Below are 26,114 nucleotides of genomic sequence, written 5' to 3'. Positions count from 1 at the left end.
AAAGCCAAGTGTAGACTCCTCCAATTAACAGCAAACTAATACAATTTCTTGGGTGAATCAAGTGACATCACTTAAAGCTTCTACTTTGTAGTCTTATGCCTTCCATTCAGCTTTCTCTAGTCAATATTCCTAGATTAAAAAAATACACTTTGTTGCCTTTAATTTTACATTAAAAATTTTAAATTATAAAAAAATAACCATTAGGTGTAATGTTTAAAGTGTTATATAAAGACCCAACTGATCCATTTCTCTCAGTTCTAATAAGTGTTCCTCCCAGGGTCCCAGGATGCTTCCTCCTGTGGGCTTGTGGAGGGTATGCAGCCTTCTGAATTTTCCTTCCTCCCCATTGGCCAGGTGGTGCAACACAGAGTTTCATGCTCATTTGCAATGGTGTGCTTTGGTTCTCACTTTTTCCTGGTTTGAATATTCTCTCCCTCTTCTTCAATGTTTAGAAATATTTTAACATGTGGGGCACCTGGGTGGCTCAGTTGGTTGAGTGTCCAACTCTTGTTTTCAGCTTGGGTTATGATCCCAGGGTTGTGTGAATGAGCCCTGCATCAGGCTCCATGTGGAGCCTGGTTGGGATTCTCATTCTCTCTCTCTCTCTCTCTCTAAAATAAAAAAAAAGAAATATTTTAATATGCTTAATTTTGTCAAATAATTCTATGGAAGACTAAACTTCAACAAAGCTGGAAGTAGAAAACATGTCTATATTTATAAATGTTGTGATGTCATTTCATGACATTTTCTTAACATACTATCTGTTGCTTTTTATAGTCAACTGTCCCCTCCTGATGGCTCCACCCTCATTCACACATCTCTGCCTTAGTCTCATACTCAGACTTTGGGCTAACAATGACAGATGGATATTACCTACTTGTCAATCAGCTTTTGATAAGACCCATAAGCAAATACCCTTCCGAAACATCTCACAAGGAATTGCTCTAAAACAAGCTCAACTTTGCCTTACCATTAGCTCTGGAGGAAATATCGGTTCTTGAGTTGAATCCAACGGCAGAGACTCATCTTCTGAGAAGAGTTTTGGACTTATCTTTAAAAAGAGAAAATAAAAGGAATTATTGTCATCCGGCAACTCTAACTACTTTAAATCATTTGTGGAATGAGGTCAGAAGAAAGACACACAGTAGACAGACAAAAAGCCAGCTGGCCAGCCATAATCTCTGGGTTCTAAGTCAAGGGCTCTAACACAGACCTAGTCACCAGCAACATAGTGCAGATGCCAATGGGCCTCCAAAGCTCAACTTCCTGCACGTTCTCTTTGCAGTTTGGGAAAGCAGAGGAGGCAACAGCACCAGACACCAGCCGAGCATAAGAATGTTTCCCTAAATTGCCATTGTCTGTTCTTCCATTTCCCTAACATCTTCACTTTGCTTCTAGCCCTTGAAAAAAGACTTGAATAGCCTTTTTTAAAATTAAGAGACATTGGAGAACCTGGGTGAGTCAGTTGGTTAAGCATCTGACTCTTGATCTCAGCTCAGGTCATCTCATAATTCGTGAGATAGAGTCCCGAGTTGGGCTCTGTGCTGACAGCATGGAGCCTGCCTGGGATTCTCTCACTCCTTCTCTCTCTGCCCCTCCCCCACTTGCATGCACACACACTCTCTCTAAAAATAAATAAACTAAAATAACAACAACAACAACCAGAAATTAAAAAAAAACAAACATCTAAGAGACATTAAGGGGTCAATGTGTTTTCTCTCCTATAGATAGCTATACTTGAACCACAGCAATATCTGGAATGAAGAATAAAGTTATTAGGATAGTTTTTTTTTTTTTTTATTAGAGGTGGAGAATGGAGAGGATACATGTTGGAATACCTCAAATGAGTTAATTTGGGCAGCCATTAATTCTTCCTAAAAAGAAGAATTTTTAGTGTCTGCTCATGTCCTGAGAAAACCTTATAAAAAATTTACATTTCACTAACCTTATTTACTTCCTGAAATTCTGGTAATTCACTTATTCATTCGACTAACAGTAAACCCCATTTTCTTTACTTTGAAAAAGCCAGAAGTCCAGTGGGTGAAAAAACAAATAATCAAGAATTTATTACTGATCTTACTATTTTTCAGCTTTATTGAAGTATAACTGAAAAATAAAATTATATATTTAAGGTGTACAATGTGATTGTTTTACATAGGTATGTTTTGTTAAATGAGTACCACAATCAGGTTAATTAACACATTCATCATCTCACATAGTTACCACGCTTCTGTGTGTGTGTTGTGAGAACACTTGAGGTCTAGTCTTTTAGCAAATTTCAACTACACAACTCAGTAATGCTAACTATAGTCACCATGCTGTAAATTAGATCCTCAGAGCTTATTCATCTTATAACTGAAGGTCTGTACCCTTTAACCAGCATTTCCCATTCTACCAGCCTCCAACCCCTGGTAATCATTATTATGTTCTCTGTTTCTAGGAGTGCAATTTTTTTTCTTTTGTACATTCTACATATAAGTAGGATCATACAATATTTGTCTTTATCTGGCTAAGCAAAATGCCTTCTAGATTCAAGTGTGTTGTTGCAAATGGCAGGATTTCCTACTTTTTCATGGCTGAATAGTATTCCTGTGTGTGTGTGTTTGTCTGTGTGTGTGTGTTTACATTCATCTGTTGATGGACACTTAGATTATTTCCATATCCTGTCTATAGTGAATAATGCTGCAATGAATATGAGAGTTAGGATATCTCTTCAAGGGACTAATTTCATCACCTTCAGATATATACCCAGAAGTAGGATTGTTGGATCCTATGGTGGCGCTATGTTTAATTTTTTGAGGAAATTACAGTTTTCCACAGTGGCTACACCAATTTATATTCCCATGAACAGTGTACAAGGGTACCCTTTTCTTCATATCCTTGCCAACACTTTTGACTTTTTGATAACAGCTATCCTAACAGGTGTGAGGTATCTCACTGTGGTTTTGATTCCCATTTCCCTGATGACTAGTGATGTTGGGTACCTTTTCAAGTACCTGTTGACTATCTGTAGGTTTTATAAAAATATGTCTATTCAGACCCTTTGCCCATTAGTTAATCAAATTACTGGAGTTTTATTTATTTTTGCTATTGAGGTGCATGAATTCCTGATATAATTGTATATTAACTCCCTATTAGATGCATGGTTTGCAAATATTTTCTCCCATTCTGTAGTTTGACTTTTCACTTTGTTGACTGTTTCCTTCACTGTGAAGAAGCTTAGTTTGAATACCACCTGTTTATTCTTCCTTTTGTTGCCTGTGCTTTTTGTTTCATACCCAAAAAAATCATTGCCAAGACCAATGTCAAGGAGTTTTCTCCCTTTTATTCTGGCTTTATGGATTCAAGTTTTACGTTTAAGTCTTTAATACATTTTGAGTTCATTTTTGTGAGTGGTGTAAAGGTAAAATTTCATTCAGGTTTCCCTAAAGCATTTATCGAAGACACTATCCTTTCTCCATTGTGTGCTCTTGGCACTCCGTCAAATATTAGTTGACCATATATGCATGAGTTATATCTGGGCTTTCAATTCTGTTCCGTTGGTCTGTGGGTCTGTTTTCATGCCACTGTCATATTGTTTTGATTGCTATAGCTTTGTAAATACTTTGAAATCAGGAAGTGTGACACCTCCAGCTTTGTTTTTTCTCAAAATTGCATTGCCTATTCAGGGTCTTTTTTTGGTTTTGTGCAAATTTTAAGATTTTTTTTCTATTTCTGTGAAAATTGCCAATGGAATTTTGTTAGGGATTGCATTGAATTTGCAGATTGCTCTGGTAGCATGAACATTTTAACAACACTAATTCTTCCAATCCATGAATGTGGGATAACTTTCCATTTATTTCTGCCTTCCTCAATTTTTCAACAATATCTTTTTTTTCCCCCAGTGTTTAGATCTTCGCTTCTTTGGTTAAATTTATTCCTTAGTTTTTTATTGTTTTCAATGCTATTATAAATGGATTGTTTCTTAATCTCTCTTTCTGATAGCTTGTTAGTATATAGCAACACAACTGATTTTTGTACATTGATTTTATATCCTGCAACTTTACTGAATTCATTGATTAGTTCTAAAAATGTTTTGGTAGAGTCTTCAGGGTTTTCTACACATAAGACCATGTCATATGCATGGACAATTTTACTTCTTTCTTTCCAGTTTGGATGCCTTTTGTTTCTTTTTCTTGCCTAACTGTTTGGCTAGGACTTCTAGTACTATGTTGAATAGCAGTGATGACAGTGGGCATCCCTGTCTTGTTCCTGATTCCATTCATTATATTCTTCAGCTCCAGAATTTCTGTTTGCCTCTTTTTTAAATTATTATTATCTCTATCTCTCTGTAAATCTCTCATTTAGTTCAAGTATTGTTTTCCTGATCTTGTTGAATCCCGTGTTTTCTTGTAGCTCATGGTTGGTAGGATCCATGTCCTACTGATGCCCCCTCAGAGCCCTGGCTGCTTCTCCCAGCCCTTCCCTGCCCCCAGATTGTGCAACATTCTTCAGTATTCTGTATGGGGTGAGAACGAAGTAGGCCTCTATGGCAGCGTCTACACAGCTGGGGAAGCCAAGTACCCACTCATATACTCTCACCTTCCCCCATGGGATAAATCATGAGTCAAGAAGGTCTGTCTTGGCACTAAGCTGTGCCATCTTGGGGGAAGGATGATGGTGATAAAGTGAAACTGTTCCTCTCACTCTCTTCAATGCATACAGTCCTGGATTTGTTGTTGTTTTTGTTCTAATGGTGTGGTGGGATTTCTCCACTGGACTCTTGGATTCCCATAAGTCACTCTTACCCATGGATAATTGTTAAAATTGGTGTTCTCTGGGGGAGAAGACAGGAGAAAACTCCCATTTCACCATCTTACTGATGTCACTCCTCTATGCACTAAATCTTGATTCTAGTCGGGTACTTGGTCCTCACCTAGGTGGAAAAGCAGCTGGTCCAGCCTCAGAAGGGGTTGGTCTTCTGGGGTGAGTTACTGAAGCTGGAGATGAAATGTAATCCCAGGCGGGAAGCAAAGTCCCCTCTACTAACTACTAAATAAAAGTGTGACTACTAGTTGAAACATAATACATAATCAATACTGCTAAATGTTATTGGAAAGAACCATGTGTGTGTAAACATATCCATACTAACTTCTAATAAAAAAATCTAAGCTACTTTAAGATACAAAACAGATGAACATAAGGGAAGGGAAGCAAAAATAATATAAAAACAGGGAGGAGAACAAAACATTACAGACTCTTAAATATGGAGAACTAGCAGAGGGTTACTGGAGTGGTTGTGAGAGGGGGGATGGGCTAAATGGGTAAGCGGCTTAAGGAAACTACTCCTGAAATCGTTGTACCACGTGCTAACTTGGATGTAAATTATAAAAAAATAAATTATAGAAAGAAAAAAAAATCTAAGTTAATGAGAAAATTAGCTGACCTGTCCGACTTCGGCTCAGGTCATGATCTCACGGTTCATGGGTTTGAGCCCCACATCAGGCTCTGTGCTAACGGCTCAGAGCCTGGAGTCTGCTTTGGATTCTGTGTCTCCCTCTCTCTCTGCCCCTTCTCCACTCACACTCTGTGTGTGTGTGTGTGTGTGTGAAAAATAAACATTAAAAAGAATTTAAAATATGTAAAAATCTTATAACAAGGTCTGGCACTCAGCAGTAAATATTAATAATAGTTGACTATTAATAATATTTAATAATTAATTATATATTAACAATTATTATGATTATTTATCCGTTCTTATTTATGACATACTGATTTCATAGTTTAACATCCAAAGGGCAGTCATATGTCCCTTATATCAAGGTTGTTTGTTCATTTATTCATGTAGCAAATACTGATAGAGTGGCCACTCAATCGGTGCATGGTGACCAGTCCTGGAGATACACAGTCTCCACTGTCAAGCAGCGTGCTGCCTGGTGGACAGATAGGAGAGCAAATGGGAATTACACTACAGTGTGACCAATGCTGTGATGTGGGTGTGCACAGAGGGCTGCAGGAGCAACCAGGGGCAGGGCACCTGATACAGACAAACAGATCAGGAAAGACCCCTTGAAACAATGACCTACAGCTAATATCAAAGTGCTCAGGTACTCATTATGTGACTACCAGGGCAAGTTCAGTAAATGAGAGTAAGCAGCTACCCAAAATCAAATAACAAACAGCAATTACAGACCTTGGGATAAGAAGGGACCTTGTATGAGTAACAATGGCTATTCCCCTAACATATCTGATAAATATTTTGTTTAATTAGAACAAAACACATTCAATAATGTGTTCCTTTCTACTTTATAGAAAGTCTTGCATGCATCAGTTATGGGCCTGTATCCAGAGGTATGGCATAGGTTACCTGAAGGAGAAAAACTCAACTGTGTTACTCAAGTAACCTAGAAAGAGACACAGTCTGCCAAATCATGATGGAAGTAAGGGCCCCATCCAAGAAGAAAGCCCTATTTGACATTTCAGTCTACATAATCTACAAAGTCAGATATTTTTTGTCAGCAACTTGGGGTATTGGGTTGAGAGTCCTGAGGTAGAGTTCAACAGTTCAGCTATTTGTGTTTTCTCTCTGTAAACAGTTTTGTATCTTCTGCTTGTGCTAGGTGCTCAAAGAACACAATGATTTCAAGCTAGAAACTTGGTCTACAGGCACATTAAAAAACTAAGCTTCAGTTGACCGATCAAAGTCATTACATAGCAGCAAAGGCAATTATTAAACTTTTGAAGCAACTGAGCACACAATTTATTTACAATAAATCATTAGGCCAGTGTTTCTCTCAAATGGTCCATAGGCCACATTCTCCCCCACCCCCCCAATCTATGATGTCACTGAAAAAACAAAGCCATTGGAGCAAGTTCTCTGGGGTTTAATCCCAGGATTTCATTTTTACTCTTCACATTCCCCATGGAAGTCATAAGCACACTAAAATTTGAAAACTCCCTCATCACTTGTTCACATTATAAACATCCATGAGATCTAATGCATAATAGAATCTAAAGGAAATCAAGAAGGAGACAGTTTATGTGCTGTATCTCTCCTTGTTACTTCCATTTGCTCTGGTCTTCCGTGTGTGCAAACGAACTAGAAATATGAGCTTTAACCTCGTGTTCTCTGGCAGGGAAACAGGGTCCTCAGGAGTCAGGAGGAAAAGACAGAGCCATGAAGAGTTTCACCAGAAATAGAATCTGGGAGGCTATTGTTTTAAAAAATTGTTTAGTTAAAAAAATTTTTTTTAATTAAAAAAGGGGGGGGGGGCACCTGGTGGCTCACTTGGTTAAGCATCTGACTTTGGCTCAGGTCATGATCTCATAGTTCGTGAGTTCGAGCCCTGTGTCAGACTCTGCTCACAGCTCAGAGCCTGGAGCCTGCTTCAGATTCTGTGTCCCCCTCTCTCTCTGCCCTTCCCCTGCTTGTGCTCTGTCTCTCTCCCTCAAAAGTAAATAAACATTAAAAAAAAATTTTTAATTTTAAAAATTGTTTAGAATATTATTAATGAAGACCTCCTCCACCCCCACACACAACTGAGCTGTTAAACTTGATCAAATCACTCTAGACTGGATAAAGTTATTTGAAATAAGTATCACCAGAATATCTCAATCTCTTTGATCTCATGTAGTATTCATCAACAGCCCTCTGATATCTAATATGATCTTGAGAGCACCCACTCCAAGGAGAGAGTGGTGGTAGACAGTGGCATGTAGAGAAAACTGGACCCTTTCCAAGAGCAAATGAATAAACTGGCTTTGTTTGTAAAAATAAGCAAACAATAAAAAAGGGAGGAGACTTTTAAATTAAGAAAGACAAGAACTATATGAGCAAAGTGCAACGTGTGGATCTTGTTTGAATCTTGACTTGAACAAAGTAACTCTTCCACTTATTGGTGGTATAACTTTAAATAAATTAAACTCTCTAAACCTCAGTTTCTCCATCTACGACATGGGATGGTAATAATGCCTATCTTACAAAAGTATCATAAAAATTAAATGAGATAATCTTTATATAGTATTAATATAGCATGTGGCACATAGTGTCTAATATCAGCTCTCACCATCACCATTATTTAAAAATAAAAACACACGGGTGCCTGGGTGGCTCAGTCGGTTGGGCTTCTGGCTTTGACTCAGGTCCTGATCTGACAGTTTGTGCACTCGAGCCCCTCCCCTGCTTGTGCTCACTCTCTCTCTCTCAAAAATAAACATTTTTTAAAATGTCAAAATAAATAAATATATACACACACACATATTACATCTATGTAAGTTATATATATAAATTATATATAAATATAAATTTAAATATATATATAAATATATATTATATACATTATAGAAATATAAATATATAAATTAATATTATATACATAAATATAAATAAATATATATTTAAATATAAATAAATATTTAAGTATATATATAAATATTATATATTATATAACCTACCACCAAGGGCATCAGTTAACTGATCCAGAGAGGGCCCTGGATGGTTCCTCAGCAATGTGTAGATAGATGGACATTACCATCCCAGGAGTGCTGAATCCACACTGGGTGCCCTGACACTTGGCAATCCTCTCCTGGAAGCACAGAAAGGTTAGAAGTGCAGAATCTTGGGCCCCACCCCAGATGCACTGAATAAGAACCTGCACTCTAACAAGATCCCCAGGCAACTTGCTTGCACATTAAAATTGGAGGAGAGGCCCTGGAAAATCCTTCTCATCCTAGGTGTCTCCTTTTCTCAGACTGGGTGGCTGTGATTACTGGTCCTCACCTTTCATTACAGGTTCTCAGCCTATGGAATCACCAGAGGAAGTTTAAAATTTCCAAGGCCCAAGAAGCACCTCAGACCAAGAGTATAGATATATATTTTTTAGATTCCCAGTGGTTTCAGTGTGTAGTCTGGAATGGGAATCACTAAAATAAAGGTTACCCCCTTTAAGTCCTTCAGAGAAGTGAAGCAAATTGCACTCAAGTTGAGAAAACAAAACAATACAAAACCTCCTGAGTGCCTTCTGACTGCCCACCACTGCCCTATCACTTTAGCACATAGAAATTTGTTTACAAAGTGCAACCATTAAGCCAGAAGACAATCAAGAAGGAAACACTGCCTATTTCTCTACCAAACTTTTTCCTTCTTAGCATTTTCTCTTTGGAGTCTAACTTCAAAGGTGAAACCCCATTTTGGAAGCTGTCTTCTGGCTACACTGCAACACCAGGATCTCAGCAGTGTCTACTAAAAGAAAGAATATCTCATGGCTGTGAACAGCCAGGTCTCAAAAGAGCATCCAGGCAGAATTCGCTCCCTCCAAGTAATGAGGTTTCATAGGACATAAACAGGACCTGAAATTCCTTCAAGCCCAGAGAATGTGATGTTTGGTTACTCTCTATGTCACCCCTATCTTTTCCCTCTTGTATCCTCTCCTCATAAGTGAACCTCTTTAACCTAGAGAAAAACAAGTAACAACAGCATTTTTATGGGCAACATATAAATAATTTAAAGTCAGGAGTCTGAGGTGCCCTTTCATTTGAGGTAAAGTCCTAACAAGGTGCTGCCTTATGAGAAACGTCTCCAAATTTACTAAAACTCCTATTATATGTCTTCTGAATAAATCCTACATTTAACAAATCTTTTTGGGAGCTGAGATTTTCATTCAGCTTTAAAATCAGATTATTTTCCACTTTGTAAAAAAACTACAAAATTATAACCCTCAATGCACATGGCTCTTGTTTCTTTGAGTTTGGAAGATGTAAGAAGGATAGGTCCCATCTAATTAGAACAAAAAAACAAACTCGGCAACGTCAGAGTTTTCTTCCAAAAGAAAAAGTCTTCTGCTCTTTCAGCTGATTTCTGAGAAATCAGTTACAAAATAGCCACACAACCCAGGCTTCACTCCTGGTTTCCAGCTCAGTTTCATGTATGGGCAGTGACCAAGCAGTGGGGCTCATACTGTTCTCTTACTTTAACCTATGGGGCTAGCCATGGTTTTTGAAACACAGAAACCCTATGAGGAAGAAGCATACCCTCATCTGAACAGGATGAATCCTGGTCTTGGTGCTTCCTGTGCTTTCTATTGTGGTGATAGCAGCACCTTACAGAGAGCATATGGGGATCTGACAGGCCTCGGCTGCATATTATCTTCAGAATGCAAAAGTAAAAATTATATTGTATCCAGTGGGAAAGGGAACTGAGCATTCACCCAGCACCTCCACTATGGTGAGTTTTACACAATTCTTCAGGCTTTGCAAATACATTCTGTCTTCAGCTCATGCCCATTTTTTAGAAGCAAAATGTATAGGTTTTTAAGCAGTATTGCACCCATAAACACAAAAGGAAGATTATGAGAATATTATTCATTTATAACTACATGTATATATTTATTGAGTGTTTATTATGTGCCAGACAGAGTTCCAGGCACTATGATTCATTGCTGAACAAGACAGATAAAATTCCTCCCCTTTTACAATATATATTTTAGTTGAGGGAAGACAGACAATACAAATATACATAGACTATACACACACACACACACACACACACACACACACACACATACATGCATACATAAACTGAGATAGTGAGAAGTGCTATGAAAAAAATAATACAGGCTAAGGGAATAAGGAGTTGCAGAGGCGATTTGGGCATTGCTATTTTAAAGTGATCAGAGAGGACTGATAATATAACATTTTTGCTGGAACCTGAATGATTTGAAGGAGTCAGACATGAAAGGTTAAGGGAATAAACATCCCACGCAGAGGACAACACATGCACAGGTGGCAGAAATGAGCTTGGGATGTTCAGGGACAGAAAGAGGGACAGAAAGGTCAGGGAAGTTGGAGCACAATGAACACAGGAGGAATGGTAGGATTCCAGGCTGGGAGACAGGGAGGAGCAAGGTAGGTAACTTTAAGGCTTCATCTAGAAAGTTCTAAGAGACCTTCACTCTCATTCTAAAATCCAAAGCAGGCCATATAAGCTATATAATTATAGTTTTTTAAAATTCATCAGATGCTGAGTATGTAAAGAAACTTAAGTGAACTAAACTCCATTAAGTAGAAGTCCTTTATAAGAGAGACGTGGTAACAGCTGTTCTCATCTCTAACTGAAATGAACGGAGATGGAGTAAGGAGAAACAAGACCAACTTTCACCAAACATTTAATATGGGCTGATGTCACAAATTAAAATACAAAGCTGGACTGCACTTTCCTCAAACTCTTCCCCATCAAACTTCACTGAGTGCTGAGAGTAATACCCTAAAAATAGGGTAATACCCTAAAACTAGGGGTAGGGAAAGAGAGCTGAAAAAAACTCTTCATGCACATGGACTCTTAGAGGAGAAAGATGGAGCAGGAGGTGGGGGGGGGGGGGGGAAGGAGGAGAATTGAGAGAAAACTGAAGTCACTCAGGCTTCACAGAGTACAGGGCAACTGCCACCCTCCGGAGGCTAAAGGCAGGGAGGCATGGCTGCAAGAGATCTCCCAAAGCATAGATGTGAGATGGGAGAGCAAAGAGAACACCCTGGTGAACTCAAAAGTGGGCTGCTAGGCTGTAAAGGGAGGGATAATCCAGAGTTCAGGAAGCAGGTGACTTGGCTGTGAAATCCAGGCAGATCTCTGAAATCTTAGCAGTGCTCAGATACTTAGCTTTCATCTGAGATCTGTATAATGATGCAAAATGATCTAAGATAGGCATAATCAGAGTCCAAGAGAAAGGAGGGGGAAGAGAAGAGAGAGAGGAGGTGGGAGAGAGGGGAGAAAGAAGAGAGAAGAGGGGGGAGAGAGGAGAGAGAGAGAAAGGGGAGAGAGAGGAGATGAGAGAGAGGAGGGGGGGAGAGAGGAGAAAGAATAAATATTTGAAGAGATGATGGCTTGAGAAATTTCCAAAGCTGATAGAAGACATCAAGCCACAGATCCAAGAAACTTGGCAAACATGAAGAAGGATAAATATCAAACATAAAGAGATGTTAAATGTAATGGAAAACCAATGTAGGAAAAAGTATGGTGATCTGATTTATACTTGAAAGTGATCTCTCTGACTGATGTATGGGATTTACCAAGTGGTGGGGGTGGGGGAGGGTCAAGGGTGGGAGCAAGGATATCAGTTAGTAGGCTGTAATAGTAATATAAAAGTGTGATGATGGCATTATCCTTCACTGCCAGTTCACCCTTCTTTCCTCCCCAGACAGCACAGGGAATCAGACAGCCTTTCAACTTTCAACAGGGGATTCTTTGACCATATGTTATCCTCATTGATGGTACATTTTTTTCTAACCGATTCAGATTCATGGGAACATGTCTATCTTGTCCATCATTGTACCCCCAGTGCCTAGCACAGTTCTTGTCACACAGCAGGTGCTCAATACATATTATCAAGTGAAGGAATAAAACAAAGTTTAAGACTCTAAAAATACAACCATATCTGGACTTTGCTGCAAGGTACCTTATCTTCTTGATAAAGGGGTTATAGCATGATATCATCACTGTGCAGGTGCCACAGCCTCCCACTCTACAGCCATACTTAGTTCCTGTGAGTAGACCTGGAAAAAGCATAATTAAAGATAATATGTTTCCCAAAATGCTCTTTCCAGTATAGCTCTGACCTTAGAGGACATCACCATTCAAAGACTCTTGAATATAGAGTTAAGTTCAAATGAGGTCTTAGCTGCTATTATTTAGAATCTTACAGATTCTTGATTGCCACCCATGCCAGGCCCCACCTCCATGGGGTCTGGAACTCTTTTGTTCTGGACCTCATCCTATGTCTTCATCTGGCTATTGATGCATATCCTTTAATACCTTTATTATTTGTAATAAACCAGTAATCTAGTGAGTAAACTGGTTACTCGAGTGCTGTGGGCCACTCTATCAAATCTTATATAATCATACAGATATCTAGTCTTTCAAAACAACTGGACATCAGATTGCCAAAAACAAGGCCAAACTAAAAAAGAGTCTGTACATATAAAGGCCTGAAAATTTGAAAGTATGAGTACATTGCACATTTGCTTTCACCCTTATCTGCATCTTTGATGACATACAAAGTAAAATGCCCAATTGTAAATACTTCTTGGAATATTTGTGTGTTATTATCCATGTTGACTGTATTTCTCTGCTTCTCAGTGGCAGAAACTGCTATTTGTTCCCTCATATCTGTTCTCTCATTCTTTTTTTTTTGGTAAAAGAAACCCCAATTTTTAGCCCCACACATGGTTGCCTGAAATGAAAAATACATTTTCCCAGTCTTTTCTGTAGCTGGGTGGGGTTAATGACAATGTTGGCCAATGGGATATAAGCATAGTGCTATGTATGGCTTTCAGGATAGAAATGTCCTCAAAAGTAGGGGGGTGCCCCCTTCTTCATCCCTTACTTCATTTTCTGGAATTCAGATATAATGGCTACACTTCTATTAGTCATCTCTGCCCATGAGGAGAAAGCTGCATGCTGGGGAGGGTGAGGCAGCAACACACAAGGAGCTTGGCTGCCTAATAGGGTTGAGACACTGCTTTACTAGCTCTGATCCACTTACCTTTGGGATTCTGTTATACAAGCATGACAGCCATGAGAATGTGTTTCACAGACCTCCTTCAACATGGAGGGTAACTGACCAAGAGACCGCTGCACTTTGATTTCTATCACCTAGGTTTCCATTGAGGCCATGACTCTCATGGGTTGCTCCCCACTAGTGGTTTTGGAGAGACATGGGAGTCCCTGTCAACCACCCCCAATGGCTTTGATGAATGTGCTTGAGACTGCACAGCAGCCTTAGACCCTCCCAGTCAGCCTCCTTGCCCTCTCCTCTTCACAGGCGGCACTTGCATTACAGTCTGTCTCCCTGAGCTTCTCTAGCTCCCTCATTATTTTTCATTCAGGTATTTCTCCTAATAAAATCCTTGTACATTTAATCCCATTTCTGGTGTCTCCTTCCAAGAGAACTGAAACTAACACAATGAGAAAGTAATAAACTTCTATCTTCTATCTTATTTACTGCTATTTGAGATTTTCTGTCACCCACAAGTGAACAAAATCTTAAATATTACACATTAGTACCACGGATAACCAGGAAATCAGTGTTCACTGTTTTTACGTCCAAAGATCTAGAATGATTTCTAGAAGATAGTTACTGATGCCTTTTGAGTTTTGTACTCTTTGGGAAATTTCACTCTAAGGGGAATGAAAATGTACAAATATCCATTGTCACATAATTCTGCATATAGTTTACTGGGGTCTACAGACATCTGGAAGCCCACTGGACTTCATGGATAGCAGGCTAAGAATCCATTCCTTACATGACTTTTATTTAGTAAGTTTTTCTAAGGTAACATTTTTGGGGTTTAATTTCTCCATGGCTCTTTTACTTTCATTTTAGGAGATTTATGTGCTCTTTTTTCCTAATGGGCATGATGATTAGTTCTTGAAGACAGAATGTCAATATTGTGACTCTTAATTCTAAAGGATGCTAAGTTAAGACCTTTTAAGATTTGCTTTCATTCCCATTGCTAGTTCCTTCATTTTATATAATGTGTTTAGTGCCAAAACAGAGATTAGAAAGAATTTGGTTCTTCTGACAGCCACAATTGTGCATTGCCTACAAAACTAAAATGTAGGACTTTCTTAAAGAACATAAAACCATACTAGTAGGAAATATGACTCTGTGTGGTTCTAAGAAGATATTTGAAATATCACCTGATGAGGATATCAGCACTATACACACACATGCACACACTCAAAGCAAAGAAAAGGATGTGATTCCTCCTCAGATATGGTAACAGCATTGTTTCAGGATCAGTGTTTTTTTTTCTATCACTTGTACCAGAAGGAAAGTAAGAGTTTTGTACATAAAGCTGAGAGAGCTAGTATGATATTCACATTGGCTAGCTCATGCTAATTTAATGGAAATGCACATTAATCCTTCTACTCATATTTTCAATTTGATTTAATGCTTATGGAACACCTGTGATATACAAATCATCTCTTATAAGCATGGAGCCTAAATCTGGAACCCACCACCACTTCGCCACTGTCCTTGGTCCTGACTTATCACTGTTTTCTAAGGCAGTAGTTGTTTCTGCCAACAGGAACTCTAGTGACTCCTGTCCAGCTTCTCCTGGAAAGTCTGAGGCAGGTCAGGGAAAAGATATTAGTAGAACAGAATAGGGAAAAAAGAGGCAGGGGGTGGCTTCTGGAATAGAATAGCCTCTGAGATCTTATATAATTATAAAAAAAAAAAAGCTTGTTTATCGTGTTCAAAGATTTTTCATGACAGCCATGAGAATGTGTTTCACAGACCTCCTTCAACATGGAGGGTAACTGACCAAGAGACCGCTGCACTTTGATTTCTAGGGAAATAAGATTTCTTTCTGTTTTCAGAAAGAGAACATGATCAACCATGACCCCAAATCAAAGAAACAAGAGAAAATATGTATGCCAACTAATACAAAGATGTGCAAACAAGGACACACTTAAGAAGCAAGTTTGTGTGGGTAGCCTAGCAGCTCAGCAAGAGAACAGCAGCACCCAAGGGATGGCATGATTGAAATGTCATAACTGATTGTTTCCCAAAGTGTTCATGTTTTCTCTTTTTTGATTAAAACTTTGGATTTCTTTTAGATTCACAGAACAAAGAGCATCATGATTTCCCTCACATCTCGGAAGTAGAGATCATCTTTCACCATGCTACCATTTGGGAAAGTAGGTGAGGAGGGGACATATGCTTATTCTAATGAATGCCTCCTCACCTTCAATTCTAAGTGGCTATATGCCAGGGAAAGTGAAGCATATGCCAAATACCAAGGTCATATCTGTGCCCCAGAGGAATGTGCAATATAACAAGAGGTGTGATTGTCTGTGTGTTGGCTTGGGTACACATACCCATACTGTAATACAAAGAAAAATGAAGCACCCCCTCCAGGTATCCCCAACTTAATAAGCCCTCAAATGAAACTTTTTATTTCCCAAACTTATTCTTTCCCTTCTTTTCACTAACTTGTTTAATAGCCCCAACACCTGCTAAGTCATTCAAGCTTAAAAACCTGAGCTATTTTCAACTTTTTATTTTTCAATCTACCACAATCAATGTCACCAGGTCCTGTCACTCACACTTCCAAACTGATTCTCTAAACTCCCTTCACTTCTACTGTCACTCCTCAGAATCAACACTTACTAAGTCTTACCTGAACAATTATCAGAGCTGCCTAACATGTCTCCTGCTTCCATTCTTGACATCCACAATGCCACCCTTTCTATCACTAAAATCCAAGTCTGATAATCATCTATTATCTGCTTTAATTCAAGTCTGATCATCATCTGTATCTGCTTTAATTCAACACTGGCTTGTGGCCACCAAACTACCATGCTGAGGATTTCTGAATCACTCAGGGTGCCTATTAAAATGAAATCCTTATGGAATCAGAATTTCCGGGAGAAAGTACAAGAAAATGTGCTTCATAAATAAGCACACTGAATGGGTCTTAGGGAAATTTATAATCAGAGTTCCTGGAATACAAGAAGAAATCCAAACTCCTTGGCATAGCCTACAAGACTTTTTGATAAACTGCCCATCTTCTCCTGCCATTCAACCCATGTATCTTGAACTCTGGTCACATGCAAGAATTGGCTACACCATCAGGACTTTCACCTTACACTACATTTGCATATAGGACTCCTGAAAAGTCCTGTCTTCTTTACTTGGCAGAATTTTGCATGTCATTCAAAGCCCTGCTCAAATGGGGTGCTGCCATCTCATATACCTTTCCATTCTCTTCTCCAAGTAACCAGCTTCCTCTGTGCTATCACGGCCAATGTCCACATATTTGTAATAGAACTTTGTACCCCATGTGACATTGTGACTTATAATTAGGAATACATATTGTCTTCACCCACTGTTCCTGGCACATAACTCCTCTAAAATCCCAGGAATTTCCTAGGTCTTGAGCAAGATCAGGGTGTCCTTGTTAATACTGTAACCTTGGGGATGAACTTAATGGGGGCTGGTTGCCAGATACACCAACCATGTGATCAAAAGGGTTGGAACTTTCAGTCCTGTACCCTAACTCCCAGAAAGGGGAGAGGGGCTGCAAGTTAAATCAATTTCCAATGGCCAATGATTTAATTAGTCATGCCAGTATAATGAAGCCTCCCTAAAAGCCCAAAAGGACTGGGCTTAGAGAGCTTCCAGGAAGCCTCCAGGTTGGTGAACCAGAACACATCCATATGCCACCTGTGCCAGGCTACACCACCATGGGGTCAGAAACTCCTTTGTTTTGGACCTCATCCTATGTCTTCATCTGGCTGTTGATTCATATCCTTTAATACCTTTGTAATAAACCAGTAATCTAGTAAACTGGTTACCTGAGTTCTATAAGCCACTCTAGCAAATTGATCAAACCCAAGGAGGGGGCTGTGGAAATCTGATTTACACCCAGTCAGTCAGATGTATAGGTAACAATCTGGACTTGTAATTAGCATTGGAGGTACAGGGATGTGCATTCTTGTGGGGCTAAGCCCTTAATGGAACCTGATGTTATCTCTGGGTGGACAGTGTAAGAACTGAGTCAAATTATAAACTCAGGGAGTTTATATTATATTCCCTGAGTCAAGGAATTACTTGGTGGTGTGGGGGACAACTACCCACACATTGGAACTGAGTGACAGAAATGTACCCTGCATCATAATCATTTGTGAACACATAAGCCTCTCTTGACCCTAAGAGACACCACTTTCTGTTAATCTTCTTTGTGTCAAACACTGGGCTAGGTGTTGGGGATATATCATAGGGATGTAATAAATGTTAATTAACTTTAATAAATGATCACGATGTATACAATTTGCTATGAGAACGCTCAGGAAAGAGGAAGGATTTCTCACAGTCTTGAGGCATCTGAACAGAAGAAAAGAAAGAAAAACAGAGAAGTGCCAAAAATGGTGGTAGAAACTGTTGTGTATTCCAGCATGCATTTTCCTTTCTTCCTTCCTGCTGCGTAGAAAAGGGATGAAATGGCTAGAACTCCAGTAGCTACCTTAGACCATAGGCAACATATTAATGGCCACAGAGGAAAAAGAGAGAAGACGCTTGGGTCTCAGATGACATAATGAAGCTTCTGGACCAGCCCCAAGACATCCCTTTATGTAAAGTAAAAATGACATGTATCTTGTTTGAACCACTGTTAGTTTTGAGTTTGTGCCATTTTCAACTAATCCTAAATAATAGATATGATGATAAATTTTACAGAAGCCCAATTTTAATGGAGAAACAGGATCTGGGTGGCTTAGTAGACTAGGCTTGAGGGATATTTGTAGATTTTTGGAAGGAATCAATGGAAGAATCAGGCCTTGCTTGTTTGGGTACATGTTCTAAGAGATGTCTCAAGAGATTGGAGTCTGGCTCAAAGTGCCATTGGCTTGAAATGTGTTTATTTTTCTTGATTTGGTGGATGATCTATTTGGAGGAGGGAAATAGGAGCAGAGATATGGCATGGAAGGCCTTGGAGTGAAACAGTGAGGTCAGGACCAAGCCGGTGGCTAGGGGGTGGAGAGGGAACAAGCAACAGAGTTACTCTCACCGACTCTGGTTTGGGGAGATAATACCAGTTCTTGGATCAGGGTTATTCTGTGTTCCCAGCTTAGTACCGCCTTGAGCATTACAAGGGCAGAGTCTGCCCTTCTGTAGCTCCAGCAGCCCTTTGTGAGATTTAAAGTTCATATTGCAAAGACTGAGAAATTACGTTCCTCTGTGCAGGGCCAGTGACTAGTGCCTGAGGGGTCTTGGCCACATCCAAGACAGAGGCAGAAAGAAGAAAGAGAAAGATGAGGAGGGGCAAGAAAGTAGTGAAGGAATGGAAACTAAGAAAGGGAAAGAGAGGTACAAGGAGAGGGAAGAAAGAGATGTATGCCGTTGGACACAGTTGAGAAGAACAATAACCCCCAGCAACCTCCTTACAACAGAGAAGGAGGCCAAAGGGACAGGTAGTGCAGACACTTTTGCCTGAGCTTCTGGTGGTTTTAAAATTCATTGCAATTGTTGGTTCTCCCTAAGTCACCTTCACCCCTTCACTTTTCTCTGAATCATTACAGCCACCCCAGAAAGTTTCTCTCTCAGCTCTGCAGACCAAGAACCCAAAGAAAGACTAGCTAATGGACAGCTCTTTCCAGATTCCCATATGAATATCAAGATTCAACATTATGTTGAGCAAGTAATGCTCAATGACTACTTTTCAGCCCCCTTGGCATTTCCAGGCAGGTCTGGCTCTGCACGTGAAGCAGGTTATTTTCTGGTGTGGATATTAACAATCGTTTTTACATATTGGGCATTTACTGTGTGCCAATCACCTTGTTAACCACTCTCCGTGGAATTTAATCTTCACCTCAATTCCATGGGAGAAGTTACTGTTATTAGCCCCATTTTGCAGAGGGGAAAGCTGAAGCTCAGGGATATAAAGCAACTCACCTGAGGTCACAGAGCTACCAAGCAGCAGAGCAGAGAGTACAGGACTCAACCATGACTTGCTCCAAAAGCCCACACTTTTGATCCTATGTCTCACTGCCTCACAGAATAACATGCTTCAGTTCCTGACCTGTGTTAGAGAATTGTGTCTGGGGTATAATTTATTCATGGTTTCTTCCTCCCTCAAACTCTATGTTAAGGGGGTCACCTGTTCTGGGGGCCCCTGAGTAAGATTTAAGAAATCTCTCTGCCACTAGATGTCTGACCAATATGCACTGGTCTTCCCTCTGGATGGCCTTAGACCCTGCCTGACATCTTTTGATGACCTGAGGGGGTTTTGCAAAAAGCACAGATTGGAGGCCAATCACATTATCTAGAGTCTCCTAACTGGCTTCCATACAATTCTATACATTACTCAATGTTCACCAAGGTAAGTGTGGTCACCATCTGTCACTATGTAACATTATTAAAATGTTATTGACTATATTGCCTATGCTGTGCTTATTCATCCCTGTAACTTACTTATTTTTTTAACTAGAAGTCTGTACTTAATCCCCTTCACCTATTTTGCCCATCCCTTCAACCCCTTCCTCTCTGGCAACCACCAGTTTCTCCTCTATATTTACAATTCCATTTGTTTGCTTTTTTAATTTTTTTTTTAAATTTTTTTTTTTTAACGTTTATTTATTTTTGAGACAGAGAGAGACAGAGCATGAACGGGGGAGGGTCAGAGAGAGAGGGAGACACAGAATGTGAAACAGGCTCCAGGCTCGGAGCACTCAGCACAGAGCCCGACGCGGGGCTCGAACTCACGGACCGCGAGATCGTGACCTGAGCCGAAGTCGGACGCTCAACTGACTGAGCCACCCAGGCGCCCCTGTTTGCTTTTTTTTAAAAATGCCACATGGCATTTGTCTTTCTCTGACTTATTTCAAAATAACCAAAGCAATCTTGAGAAAAAAGAACAAAGCTGGACGCATAATAATCCAAGATTTCAAGATATACCACAAAGGTATAGCAATCAAAACAGGAAGGTACTGGCACTAAACAGACACATAAATCAACAGAACAGGATAGAGAGCCCGGAAATAAACTCATGCTTATATGGTCAATGAAACTAGGAGAAAGTGGACAGGAATATACAATGGGGAAAAGACAGTCTCTTCAACAAATGGTGTTGGGAAAACTGGACAGCTACATGCAAAAGAATGAAACTGGACCACTTTCTTATAACATACACAAAAATAAACTCAAAATGGAGTAAAGACCTAAATGCAAAACCTGAAACTATAAAACTCCGAGAAGAAAACATAGGCTGTGATTTTTTGGACATCTGTCTCAGCAGCATTATTCTAGAATGTCCTTAGGTAAGGAAAACAAAAGCAAAAACACACTATTGAGACTATAACATAATAAAAAAAGCTTTTGCACAGCAAAGGAAACCATCAGCAAAACAAAAAGGCAGCTGAGTAAATGAGAGAAGACATCTGCAAATGATACATCTGATAAGGGGTTGATATCCAAAATATATAAAGAAGTTAATACAACTCAACATCAAAAGAACCCAAAAAATTCAACTAAAAAAAGGGGGCCGGTGGGATGCATGGGTGGCTCAGTTGGTTCAGTATCGGACTCTTGATTTCAGCTCAAGTCATGATCCCAGGATTGTGGGATCAAGCCCCACATCATACTCCATGCTGAGTGTGGAGCCTGCTTAAGATTCTCTCTCTCCCCCTCTGCCCCTCTCCCCCACCCTCTCTTTCTCTCTCTCTCAAAAAATAAAAATAAAGAAAGATAGGCACAGGACCTCAGAGGCAAGTTTTTAATCCCAGAGGTCATGTTTGACTTTAAGACTCCTCTTCCTCAGTGGTTTCTCTCACTTTTCTCAACAGCCTCTCATCCTCTGAACCAGAAACTTTCTTCTATCTACGTGGCAATCAGGCTTGCCTGCCAGGACTGACACACATACACTTAACAGAATTTGGAAGGGAGGAGAAAGAAAGGGAAAGAATGGCATAATTTCTTTTAAAAGGGTATCTTTTAAAAATTGAATCGACATCTTTAGAGTGTACTTTCCAAATGATCACAGGAGTTTTGATAGATAAAAATGAGCCCATATATAAGAACCAGCTTATCTATTTTTAAAAATTAATAGCACACAAACTGTTGTTAGCCATTATGTTAAAAATCCCACTAGTTTGTTTAGGGGCAGGGGAGAGAGGATGGGGAAGAAGCTAGACTCAAAAACCTATTTCCTCATTTAACCAAAACTCTTACTTACCATCACCTACAAAGCCCTAGCAATCTGGCCCCTGGCCACATCTCCAGCCCCACCACCCTCCTTGCTATCCCTTGGCATGCAGAAATCCCCATATCTGAGGATCTTTGCACCCCTATTCCTTCCATCTGGGATACTCTTCCCCCAGATGTTTGCTCCTAACTTCATACTTGTCACTGCTCAAATAAATGTCATCCTTTCAGAGAGACCTAAACATCCATCTCACTTAAAATATCAGCTCCTGTCCCTTCACTTTGTTTTATGTTCTATCCTAGCACTTACCACTGCCTGACATTATACATTTCCATTTACTCATATGCTTACTGTGTGCCACCCTATCACAACGTAAACTCTATGCAAGCAGGGACTTTGTCATTTCTGTGCTCTGCTGCATCCCCTGAGAACACTGGAACTCAGTGAGTAGACCTTAACAAATAAGCAAATTAAATACTCATTATCACTCTGTGACCTAAGTAGTATTATCCCCTTTTAACAGAGGAACTGGGGCTCTAAGAGTTCAGGGCATCTCAGTAAGAGAGATGAAACTGAATCCTTGTTTGTTTAAATAATCACGCCAGAGTTTTGTTTGCTATGCCATTAAGTTATGCAAAGAAAAAAATGGCATAATGCTAACAAACCCGACTGGCAGTTTTTACTCTCATAGTAGTCCTCTGAGAGCCTAACAGCTCCCATTACATATCAGGAATAACAAGCTCGTGTTATCCAGTGTGGAACTCAGAGGAAGGTTTTCTGGAACCTAGAAATTACAATTTGGGGAGGGGTCCTATTTAAGAAAAATAATACAAGACCACAGATGCAAAAAAATAAGCTCAGGGCCTTAAGACAGGCCTCACCAGCAAGAGGCCCTGATGTTTGACCCTAGCTTCTGGGTGTGTCCCTCGTGCACAGGTAAAAGCGTTGGGGTTATCCCGGACCCCGAAGCAGGGATCACAGGTGGTTGAAGGGTGCTGGCACTGTGGAAAGGCAGGCAGCACCACCCTGGGTTGGTTTCCTGCCTCAGTTTCTCCCTTAGAAAGTGGTGTCAATACGCTGGGACAACATTAAAGGTGAATAGAGTCCATGGCCACGTCTGGGTGGGGGGTGTTTTAAAGGATGCCTAGGGGCTTTGCTGACCTCAAACGTCAGGCACAGCCTGGATCTCTCCCAGAGACTCAGAGGGCCAGTCCGCTTTCTGAGAGGACACACACCGCGCCAGCAGCGGACGCAGTGAAGACCTTCGAGTTCCCAGAGCCCGGCTTTGGTTCAGCTCTGCCAGGAACTAGCTGTGACTTGAGCATATCACAATTCCACATCTGTCCGCCCTGCTCTTCACCCATCCAAACGCACCCGGGGGAGCCGAGGCTCAGCCATCTACACACCGCTCCTAGTCTACGTAAGGCGTTCCGTTATCGTTTACGGGGTGGGGTCGGTCGTCAGCCCGGGCGTCTTGCAAGGAGGGAGAAAAGGAACACGAGGAAGTGGGGCCCGAAGCTCCAGGGCAGTCTGGAAAGCACGCCGCGGGCCTGCCGCGCGTGGCGGCGGAGGCGGGCAAAGCCGCTTCCAGGCCAGAAGCCGGCGTCCGGCGCGCTCACCTCGCGGCCGTTCACGTAGCCGACCAGCTCCGCCGCGGGGTCCATGCTGGCGGGATTTGGCCTGGTGGGGCCCGCGGAGGGGCCGCCGGCCCGGCTGCCGGAGCCCACGGGGCAGTCGAACCCAAGGGAGAAAGACCCGGGGAAGACCGAAAGTTCCGTGCGCCTCGCGAGGAAAACTAGCCCGGATACCAGGACGCCACGCGAGCGCTCCGCCCGGGGCGAAATCGGTGGCGGGCCCCTCCCCTCCACGCCCGGGCGCTGCGCGACCACGCCCGCCCTCCGCTTCTCAGCAGGTGCTGCAGCTCCTGCGGCGTCTCTTTGCTAGTCCTTCGCTGTTAACACATTTTAAGTGGCGTTCCAGCCGGAAGTGAAGTCCGCAACAGTCGGTTTTCTTGTGCCACTGCTCCCGCCACGCTCCCAGCGCCCCTGGTGCAGTTCTAAAAAAACAATATCAATGCAGCTTTGCAGGAAAGGAACTTAAGGACAAAACGAAGGTTTTGTAACTTTATCTCAGTTTCGGAAATAATTATTCAAGTTTATTTTTAAAATTAAGAGCTCCCTTGATTTGGGGGTAGGCTTTTTTTTTTTTTTTTAAGCTCTATCACTCTTCATAGTTTATCTAGTAAATAACCACAAAGTGTATCTGGTAAATATGAACATCTTGGGAGCTTTTTTTAAAAATGCAACTTGGAAAATACCTAAAAGCGTCAACATAAAATCACCTGTAAGCCTATAATTTAGAATTTACCAGTATAATTTTTACAGTTTTGAAATCTGCCTATAACTCCTTTTAAAAACTCAGAACCAAACTAGGTATTTTCCAGACTTGTTTTCATTTCATATACCTGGAACACTTTCCCATGTCATTTTATTTATGTGAACACAAAATTTTCTGAACACTTCCAAAGTTTGTACATAAAAGTGAAGAGTACAACTAGCATCCCCATATAACTCACTGAGCTCTAACAATAGAAGAAGGGTTCAACATTTTGCAATATTCACTTTTTGTGGAGTATTTTAAAGCCATTATTTTATCCCTATGTGCTTTAGTATACATTTTTTAAAAAGACATTTTCTTACTCCAATTGCCATTTTTATACCTAACAAATTATTTCCTTAATATCCTCAAATTTCCCAGTGTCTTCTTACACTTGCTTTCTCTGAATCAAACAAGGGCCATTCAGTGTATTTGTTGTCTCTTCAGTTTGTTTTAATCTAGAACAGACTCCTCACCCACTCCCCCACTTTTAAAATGTTAATTTATTTGAGAAAGAGAGAGAGAGAGAGAGAGAGACAGAACACAGGGGAGGGGCAGAGAGAGAGGGAGACAGAGAATCCAAAGTAGGCTCCACACTGTCAGTGCAGAGCCTGATGCAGGGCTCAAACTAACTGCAAGATCATGACCTGAGCGGATGTCAGAAGCTTAACCTACTGAGCCACCCAGGTGCCCTGCCCCACTCCCCCTTTTTAATGTTATTAACATGTCCATCCAGTCAATTGTCCTATAGAATGAACCACACTTTATAATGGCTGATTGCTTCTTTTGGTGTTATTTGTTCTTCCATCCTACTTATTACCTATACTGTGCCTATGGATCTAGAACCTTGATTAAATTCTAGTTCAGTTATGGGGTGGTGGTGAGGGGGAATAAGAATACTTCATAGGTGGTGCCATCCACTTTACATTGCAACATATCAGGAGGCTTAGGATGTTTGGTTGTCTCATTCTTAATGATGCTAAAATTGATCAGTGGGTTCAGTGTGTTCTCTCTTTGTGAATTTCTCCATCAACATCTCACCTCATGGTTTCACCATCCATTGCTGATCACTGTCTGAAGCAGTTATTTTATTAGGAGGTTGCAAAATAGTAATCATCCTAATTCTAACATTCTTCCACATTCTTCAGCTGCAATTCTTTTGAAGAGAAGAACTATCACTCTCCACTATGGCTATTGACTATGCACACACAAAATATACCTTTATTACTTTCTCTTACAAATTTTCAGAGCATCCAATGGTTTTTTTTTTTTTTTGAGTTATCATTATGAATTTGTGACTTTTTGTAGAATGTGTTTTAATCAGTAATAGTCTTTTACTAATGTTCAGTTTGTCCCATCTTAGGGCAATGGAAACACCTTCAAATTCGAACTCGTGTCATTTTGATATGGTCACATTCATTTTTAATAATGTCCTTGTTTTTTGGAACAAGACATCCCAGGCTCACCTTGTTTATATTCTGTCCCAGACTTGGAATCAGCCATTTCTCCAAAGACCCCTAGTTTCTCTGATGGGAAATAGTATTTAGAAACCACAATCTAGATGCTAGAAGTACTCATTGTTAGTCAGTTATCAGTTTCTAGATGTTTTTAGTGGACAGAGCTAGAAAATATATAATTTTTAAAATTTTAAAATTTAAGATTGCAGAGTTTGATTCTGGAACCAAAGATTCTAAACTTCTGAAAGATTCTGAAATCTAATTGTTTTAATCTGTCCTTAGATCTATTTCATAATAGCCACATTGATATTTTAGCAGCAGTGAGACTAGTAAATGAAAGTTTGATTTCATTATAGTTCTTTTTATTCTTAGAGTGTACCCTGAATAAAGATACAAATTCAAAATGCCTTTTGTAAGATTGGGTATCTCTGTCACCAACCTTTTAGTTATTTTCATTCATTTCAGTTGGTTTTTGAGTGATGTTACTTAGGTTGTTTCTTTTTTCCATTTTTGTTGTTACAAACCATACCATAGTGAAATTTTTGTATTTTTTCAAGAGAATTTTACTATAGTTTCCTAAAAATGAGACTACTTGGTTGTATAATT

At 40.2% G+C, this 26,114-nt stretch overlaps 1 pseudogene; it reads right to left on the bottom strand.

Annotated features, from left to right (window-relative positions):
• Window positions 1–18,683, bottom strand: part of LOC122226066 — an 81,701-nt pseudogene extending 63,018 nt beyond the window's left edge.
• Between the last annotated feature and the right edge of the window lie 7,431 nt (window positions 18,684–26,114).

This window comes from Panthera leo, chromosome C1, assembly GCF_018350215.1.
Source record: "Panthera leo isolate Ple1 chromosome C1, P.leo_Ple1_pat1.1, whole genome shotgun sequence".
Taxonomy (NCBI): Eukaryota; Metazoa; Chordata; class Mammalia; order Carnivora; family Felidae; genus Panthera; species Panthera leo.
Note: the sequence above shows the minus strand (reverse complement) of the source record. Positions and strands in the feature narration are given on the sequence as shown.